Raw genomic sequence first — 9,133 nt, 5'->3', positions numbered from 1 at the left:
TGGAAAGACCTGAAGAGTGGATGGACTGCACTCTGTCACTGCAAGATAAAGGTGTACTTGCAAGGAGAGACTTGCAAAGATAAATCAAGAGCTCCAGGCTGTGCTAAACTAGGAGCCCCTTTATAACATTTAGATGATACTGCAGAACCATTATCCAGAGTGCAAATGATTGAGTAGTGATAAATTCCCAAGAGGAAAAGGGCATTAGGCAGTTTTTAATCCATAAAAATAGCTCCTCTTATAAGCAATAAAGAGTAACTGGACACTCTTCTCTCACAGAATCTTCAACTGTTTTCCTCTTTGGCATCTTCTAGGTCATTCTGTCAACAGCATCAATTCCCTTTCACTTCAGGAACTTCCCCAGCACAAATCACTTAGACATGTACTCTCTTTTCAGGTTCACAATGTCCTTGCCAGGAGGTGCCGTGACAGGCCTGAAGGTCCACCACAATTTAGATCTACCTGTTCCGTATTCCTCCTCCCATCAGATTGGCTGAGGATCTCTTAGAAGATAAGAAGAGTTGCTGTCCGTCCCTCACGCCCATCTGGAAAGCCTTAGTTTATTAGTATGGAAGACTACAACCAACACACATAGGATGAGACCTAAATGAGGCTCCTCCCATAGTGTTATCCATCTGTAAGTGGTTCTCTCCAAATTGAAAGCAATAAATTACCTGCTTATTGAGCAAGACTGAGGGGGTAACCCTTATCCACCACACCTGAGAGGATTCTTTGAATGATCCTGGTTGAATCAGACGAGTGGTCCCCCTTTGAACTATATTTTAAAGTCTGTTACTACATCCTGTGCAAGTGAGTTCCATAAGCTGCTCTCTGTTGCATGAACAAATACTTTCGTTTGTCTATTGACAACAAGATTCATCAGATGTCCTTGAATTTCAGGATTATATGGAGGGGTCATTTCCACCACCACCGCCACCGCCACCAATGATGTGGACAACGTTGGGGCTAAGGATGGCCCGGGAAGATCTGCCACAATTTTTGCGTGACTGATTCCACCGGACTTACTTGCTTGGGATTGGCTATAGGTCAACATCATCTCCGGAGAACTGTCTATTTACCATCATGGCATACATCTGGGGACCATCTTGTGTTCAACTGAGTATTATTGTTGTTCTGATGAATTGTTATTAATGTTTTTATTGTTTTTACCTTGTTTTATATGGGCGTTGCCCCTTGTAAGCCGCCCTGAGCCCGCTTTGCGAGGAGGGCAGGGTAAAAATCCCAATAAATAAATAAATAAAACAGTGGTGGCTCTTTTTAAAGAGCCCCTAAGAAGAGGTGGGGGAGCCAGAATGACCTCTCGTGCGAGAGGTGGAATTTGCCCCTACGAGTCCAAGGCCACCACCCCGGGGCTCAGGGAGGAGGGAGAACATTTCGCCCTGCCCCCCCGCGGGCATCGCAGCTGCCGCCAAGAACAGCGCCGGCGGCCATAACTTTTTAAAGAGCCCCTAAGGAGAGCTGGGGGAGCCAGAATGACCTCTCGCGCAAGAGGTGGAACTTGCCCCTATGAGTCCAAGGCCACCACCCTGGGGCTCAGGGAGGCGGGGGAATGTTTCCCCACACACACGGTTGCCCAACTGATGGCTCGTCGGAGCAGGGGGCGGGGCTTATGTGCCCACCCCCTGGGCTCCTGACTGGCGGAGCGGTGCTCCAGTGCGCTCCGGCAGGAACTGAGGCCTGGGCTAGATGCCCATTCAAATAGCGCTGGGAGGGAATTCCCTAAATGGGGTGCCACCACTGCAAAGACCCTTGTGCCCATCAGCTCCTTCTTGACTTCTTCCCCCAAGCCTACCTCCATGCACTTAACTGTTCTACTGACCACTTCCATTGAACCCAATGGGATTTACTTCTAAGCAGATATGTTTAAGATCCAGCTGTCAATGTTGTAGTCCTTAAAAGCTGCAGGGTATGGATCCATTATAGTGTATGGGAATGTTGCCATAAGACAGGGATAGATTCATTCATTCAGCTTTTATCTCGCTCCTTTCCACACCAGGCAGGGCTCATGGCGGCTTCCAACAATTGGATCTACAATGAAATCAGCATCACGATTTAAAACCAAGCTTACAGTTAAAACTTACCACCAGTCTATCATATCAGATAAAGAGGAACGCCAGGGCATGGGGGTTTGGATAGCGGCTGCAGCTGATGGCCCCCAGGAGATGCACTTGGGCCTTGTGGCTCAGGCAGCCAAGTTCCATCTGCTCTCCCAAGGCTGCTTTCAATGCCAGGCCCTTAACCTCTTGCATTCTGCACCCAGTTGAGAGCTCTTTGGGAAGGAAAGAATCCCGCAGCTGATGACCTCTCAAGGCTGCAGGGTGAGCATGAAGCAGCCGAAGCAAGTGATTCTAGCCAGGCCTCTGGAGTTCAGGCCCATTAACCTTTGCTTGCAAGTTGATGCTGTCTTGGTTTTGAAAAATATGCTGGTAGAAAGAGGGCGGGTGGGGGGGGGAGAGACAGTTAGCATCACCTCTTTGTTTCTGGCACAGTTCACGAGCCTTTAGTTTTTCAGGCAGAAATTCCATCTGTGAAGTTCTTCACACTATGGAGATGCTGTGATGGAAAACGTTGCCCTGTGGAACTTTGGTTTGTGCAGTTGTTAAAGGCACAGCAGCCCTGCCAGAAGCAAGGAGCCTATCCTGCTGGTGGTGCTTTGCAGATTGTGAAGGGGATTTGCTTTTGCCCAGGATTGAAGGAGGTGGGATTTTCTGGAGACCTTCACAATGGATCACAAAAGCAACAAAACTCATGCGAACCAGAATGTGTCAACAGGAGCTCAGATTTAACCACTGTAACATTTATTACAGCAGCCATTGAGTCTAACTGAATTTGAGAACATGACTCGGCACCTATCCATTTCTCCAGTCTTAAGATACCCAACCAAAACTGTTGTCCCCTTGACCCTTTCTTAACCAGAGGATTTCACACTAGAGTTAAGTCAAGCAGTAGCACCACTGTAAGCTACTTAAACAGACTAACACATCCATGCAGTTCAATATACTTTTTGCTGTTCTGTTAGTGGCAATACACTTCAGGATGATTCACCCAAGAGTTAGGTATACATGCAAGCCAGAAATACGGTACATGCCATTGTGTTATTTCTTCTCATATATAGGTGAAGAAACAAGTGTGTATAGTATATATCGTTATGGTGTATGTGTAGCTGTGTGATACGGATGTGATTTTCTGTAGCAAATGTAACTTTTATGAAGTAGCATTCATACTGTCTGGTCATGTAAATGGAGAGCTGAGCCACTGTTGTGAAGTGGTTCAAATGCTGGACTAAGTCAAATCCCCACTCTGCTATAAAATTCTCAGTAGCCAGATGCTCACTCTCAGTCTATCCTACCTCACAGGGTTGTTTTGATGGCAACTACCTTGTATGCTGCCCTAACTTCCTTGGAGGACGGACGGGATTTAAAAGGGGTAGGTAGGTATTGCTGGCTCCGATGGGGTCTCGTCTTGATGTCTGTTGCACTGCCCTTGCAGGGTGGAGTAGAAGAATTAAATCGGTTCAGCTGATGTGAGAATTCTGGTAAGGAGATACATAAAATATCCACCCAGAGTTTGCCACAGTGGCTGACCAGACACTCCGGAAGGCTCCAAGCAGACACATGGAGGCCAAAGACTGTTGCTGGCCCTCTGACACTGGCATTCAGATACACTGCCTCTGAACATGGAAGTCCATTTAGCCATTGTGGTTAACGGTCACTGATGGACCTATCCTCCACAAATATATCTAACCCCTTTTCAAAGCCAGCTGTGTGACAGTGAGTTCCACAAATGGTTTGTGCCAAGAAGGGCTTTATTTTCTCAGTCTTGGATCTCCTGCCAATCATCCTCTGCACTGGCTGACTCTGAGCTCTCGTACCCCCGGAGATGGAAGGGCAAGAACAGACCTGCCGAGGTACCACTGGAAGCAGTAAGGCTGCAAGAATCTACTCCAGCAGGAGGCGTGGCCGGGCTCTCCTTTGGCCCAGCTGTGCCCATGTGTGGCTGACACATGGGTTTAAAAGCTGCTCCAGCAGGGCGCATTTTTCAGGCTGTTCCCACTGCCCTTGCTCCCCACCTGGCTGTGGGCACTGGCACCCAGGGAGGACGGATAGAAGGTGACCACCTCGTTCTCCTCTGAGTACTTCTGGGGGGAAGCTGGGCTGGGGTGCCCCTGGCTCCGAAAGCAGATGGCATAAATGAAAGCCGACAGGTGCAGCAGGCAAACGCAGCAGAAGATGCTCACTGCGATGATCGTGGGGGGCTCCCACACTGGCATCTCCACAGCAGGGGCCAAAGAAGCCCGGGTTACGTTGCCAGATTCTTGAAGGCTGCCCCAAGTCATTTTGGGCCACCGGCTGGACCTCAAGTAGGGTCTTCAGAAGCTCCTGGGATGGACCTCTCGTCTTCCAGGCGGCAGAGCCCTCTGTGCATTTGGGAAAGAAGAAGCAAAGTGTGTGAAAGTGTCACGGGACAAAGTGTCAGCTGCTGCTTGACACATAAGCAGTGCTTTAAAGTGGCTGTCTTTGTATCGTGGGTTGTTTATGCCTTTAACGCCAAGCAGAAGTTTAGCAGGTTCAAGCCATTGCTGCAGGGCAGGGAGAATTATTTATTTATTTGGATAGTTTATATCCCCACTTTTTCCCCCAATGGGAGGACCAAAGCAGCTTACAACATTGTTCTCCTGTCTTCCGTTTTATCCACACAGTAACAACCCTATTATGTAGGTTAGGTTGAGAGAGAATGACTAGCCCAAGGTCACCCAGCAAGCCTCTTGCCAGAGTGGTGATTCGAACTCCAGTCTCCCCAATCCTAGGGCTGCCAACTGCCTAGAGGGGAAAAAATGCCCTGTCTCTTTAACAGAAGGCTTATTTAGCAGGTGATGCTACTTATGTCCACCACTGCACATTGCCTCACATGAAGCCACTATTAAAGGGACAGGATACCTTTTCTTCAGGCAGTGGGCAACTTTAGATTCTGGTCCGATGCTCTCGTCACTGTGTCACACTGCCTCTGTTGGAGAATGTTTCTTGCTCCAAAGGGGAAATCTTCCAGAAGGAGAGGCAATCACTTTGGGAGATATTTAGTATACCTCCTTAGCAGTGTGCTCATCTGTTTGTTTGTCCCCCCCCCCAAGATAACAACTGCGCGTGAGTGCATGTGTATGCGTATTCCTGTGGGGGAGTCACTCCTAATGAGAATAAGTTTCTGGACTTCTTCCAGGAGGGTGTTCTTCTCTGCTTTGGTTTAAAAGTCCTGCCTGGAGCTGATGCATCATCAGCTGATCTCAGAGGGGGAAAGAAGCAAGGTGGTGCCGGGGTGAGAGTCTTGGGCCTTCTGAGAAGCAAACTGGGTTCAAATGCCCACTCTGCCATGAGAGCTCATGGGGTGACTTTGGATCCATCCCTCTCTCTTAATCTGGCTCGTCTCACAGTGTTGTTGTGTGGGTATTAGGGAAGGGATACGAGAACAGTTTCCATTGCCTTGAGCTCTTTGGAGAAAGGCTGATGGATAGATATAAGAAGAAGAAGAAGAGAAGAGATTGGATTTATACCCCACCCTTCACTACTCAAAGGTGTCTCAGAGCGGCTTACAAACTCCTTTCCCTTCTCCTCCCCACAACAGACACCCTGTGAGGTAGGTGGGGCTGAGAGAACTCTTGACAGAAACTGCTCTTTTTCAAGAACAGCTGTGCCAGAGTTATGGCTTGCCCCAGGTCATACAGCCAGGTGCAAGTGGAGGAGTGGGGAATCAAACCCAGTTCTCCCAGATTAGAGTCCGCGCACTTAACCACTACACCAAACTGGCTATAAACGAAGGCTGGGGGCACGAAGGCTTGGGTTTCTGTGAAAAAGATGGCAGGCATCTCTGGAATGGTCCGTAATGGCTGGATTTCTCATGGGTTCCTTGGTACCTGGTCTGAACCTATGAAGACATGACTTCATTCACCAGCAGAGTGGTTTAGTGGTTAGAATGTCTGGCTCAGACTGGAGAGGACTTAAGTTCAAGTCCCTGCTCAGCTTTGAAGCTTACTGGGTAACTGTTAACTAACTCTCCCTCAGACTAACCTGCCTCAAAGTGTTGTTGTAAAGACAGAATGGAGGAAGGGACAAAATGGCTTTGCCACCCTGAGCTCCTTGGAGGAATGGCACAACAGGTATACGCTATCAAAAAAAGGCAAATCATTGCCCTGACCTGGACAGCCCAAGCAAGCCAGATCTTGGAAGTGACACAGGACTGGCCCTGGCTAGTATTTGGATGCAGACAGGACCGGCCCCAGCTTATTTTGCACCCTAGGCAAGGATCCCTTCTGGCCCTCCCTCGGGTGCCGCTGCCGGCCAGAGGATTTCCGCACCAACTGACCCACTTTGCCCGGCTGCTGACTTGCCCAGCTGCCCAGTGCCTTTCCCGGCCCCTGCCGGCGGAGCCTCCCATGGGCTGGCAGGTCGCAGTAATGGGCCGCGCTGGGTAGGGGGGCTTTTGGTGGGGGGGCGGGTGCAGTTTGGCGCCCCTAAGGGCCGGCACGCTCTAGGCGAATGCCTAGTTTGCCTAGTGAGCGAGCCGGCCCTGGATGCAGAGGCAGGCAATGGGAAGCCACCTCTGAATGTCCCTTGCCTTCAAGCCCCACTAGGGGTCGCCAGAAGTCAGCTTGACTTGATGGGAAAAAAATAAAAAGACAAATCATTGTACTGACTGGACTGTAACTTTCACAGTCCTACCCTATAAGTATGGTGGACGAAAGACACCCCCATTGAGTGGTAAGAGAAGAAGAGAAGAGACTGGATTTATACCCGCCCTTCACTACCCAAGGGTGTCTCAGAGCTGCTTACAAACTCCTTTCCCTTCCCCTCCCCACAACAGACACCCTGTGAGGCAGTTGGGGCTGAGAGAGCTCTGGCAGAAACTGCTCTTTTTCAAGAACAGCTCTTATCAGAGCTACGGCTTGCCCAAGGTCATCCAGCCAGGTGCAAGTGGAGGAGTGGGGAATCAAACCCGGCTCTCCCAGATTAGAGTCCGCGCACTTAACCACTACACCAAACTGGTTGTTTCTTGCTTTCTTCTGGAAGGAGTTTTTGTTCATGTATCTAATTTCCCCCCTCAATGAGGACCCAAGGCAACTAACATCATCGCTCTCCCCTCTTCTGGTGTCTTTCACAACACTGCTATAAGGAAGGTTAGGCTGATAGAGAGTGTCTGGCTCAAGATCACCAGCAAACGTCCACATCAGAAAGGGATTTCGAACCTGGGTCTCAGATATCCTCATCTGACACACTAACCACTTCACCTCACTGGCTTTCCCTCTTTTCCTAGCTTTGTATGTGCTTGTTAGTCTCAGCGTATTTCAGGAACTTCAAAAAGCTTACCTCCTTTGTTGCATTAGGAGGCACACGCCATCTCTTTCACTGCTCCCCCACGTTGCGGCGGCGGCGGCTAGTTAGCCCATGGTCTGAACTGGTGGCCCAAAGCTCCACCAGTCCCTTCAGGAAGCTGCATTAGAGGCCTTCTGCTTCTGTCTCAGGTCCCCTCCTGCTTGGAGTCCCTTTCTTCAGCATCTGGCTGCTCGTAGGCTATTGTCAGCTAAGAAGCCACTATGTCTGTTGCTCTGGAAACAGAGAGAGAGAGAGAGAGAGAGAGAGAGAGAGAGAACGAACGAACGAATGAACGAACATCCGGGATTTTCGGCTTGAATAGGGAGGAAGCTGGAGGTGCATCATCTTAGTTTTGAACAATATTCCTAAGGGCCTGTGGCATGATCTGTCATCTTCTTAAAGCCAAACTAGGGGGATTCATTTTGCTGCAAGTTGGATCAGGGTTTCCTCCAGGTTCCTCCTGGGGTTTCTCTGACCCTACTGATCCTCTCACAGTCAGATAGCAGCTGCCGGGAACTAAATTCTGAAGCGTGCTGGGGGCCGAGTCAGCTTGGGACTGAAGCACAGGGTTACCACACCCCTCCTGGCCACCAGCAGGGGGATGAAGTGGGGTGGTAAGGTTGCAGCTCTAGGTTGAGAAACTGCTGGAGATTTGGGAGTGGAGCTCGGGGAGGACCTTCAGTGAGGTATATTGCCATAGAGTTCACCCTCCAAAGCAGCCGTTTTCTCCAGAGCTGCTATCTGTAGCCAAAAGATGAGCTGTAATCCCAGGGGATCTCCTCCCCAGTGCCCACTGGAGGCTAGGCCAGGGGAAGGTAGGGCTTCAGCCTCCCCCCTTTCATTTTCCCAACTAGAAACAGCCCTGGGGAGGCATTATTTGCCTAGTTGTGGGGCTGTTCATGTACAGGAAGCCCGAACCCCAGAGGCTCGTTTTCCGCCGCCACATCGGGCCCCAGGGGGAACTCCTCCCCGACGTGTGCGTCACCCACTGGGGGTGGGGCCACGGCCATCCGAGGGAAAACTCTATGGTTTTCCCTCGGATGGTCATGGCCCCGTCCCCAGCGTGCCTGGTGTCGTCATGTCACTTCCGGGTGACGTGCGCGCACACCAGATGCCGACCGGGAGCCCCCCCCGCTCCTAGCGAAGATCGACTTGGCAACTCTATGAGGATCACATGTCAAGCTAACTCTGTTTCCACTGTCAGTTTTCATCTGTGTTGCACAAATCTTGCTCGGCACTGGTAGCCAGGGCTGCGCTGGCACATGAATTGGAACTGCCTACCCAAAAGGTTGTGGGGGTTTTTTACCACCAGCACCCCATGGAAGTGACAATGCCCTTGCGAGCTAGGGGAACTCATTAGCATAACTCATTAGCATATGTCACACCCCCTGACATCACCGGAAGTGTGTCATAAGGCCACACCCCCTGACATCACCGGAAATGTGTCATAAGGCCACACACCCCGCCAAGGCCCTCCCTGGCCCCAGGCAGGCAGGGGTGGGGAGAGGCAGGGAGGAAGCAACTTACCCTCCCTCTTCTCCTGCCTCCTCCTGGCTGAATGAGGGCCGGAAGCGGGGTGGCCGGAAGCGGGGGGCGGGGCTTTGTCATGTGCTCCGCCCCCGTACCTTACCCGGGGGAACTGCGATCCCCGCAGTCCCCCCCGAAATGACCTCTGCTTGCGATGATTTGCAGGGAGGCAAATGCTTCCTCTAAGCTGTGGAGTCTTGTGAGCAAAAATTCTACTCTGTGAG

This window comes from Gekko japonicus, unplaced genomic scaffold (assembly GCF_001447785.1).
Source record: "Gekko japonicus isolate JY-2015 unplaced genomic scaffold, Gekko_japonicus_V1.1 scaffold1377, whole genome shotgun sequence".
NCBI classification, from domain to species: Eukaryota; Metazoa; Chordata; class Lepidosauria; order Squamata; family Gekkonidae; genus Gekko; species Gekko japonicus.
Note: the sequence above shows the minus strand (reverse complement) of the source record.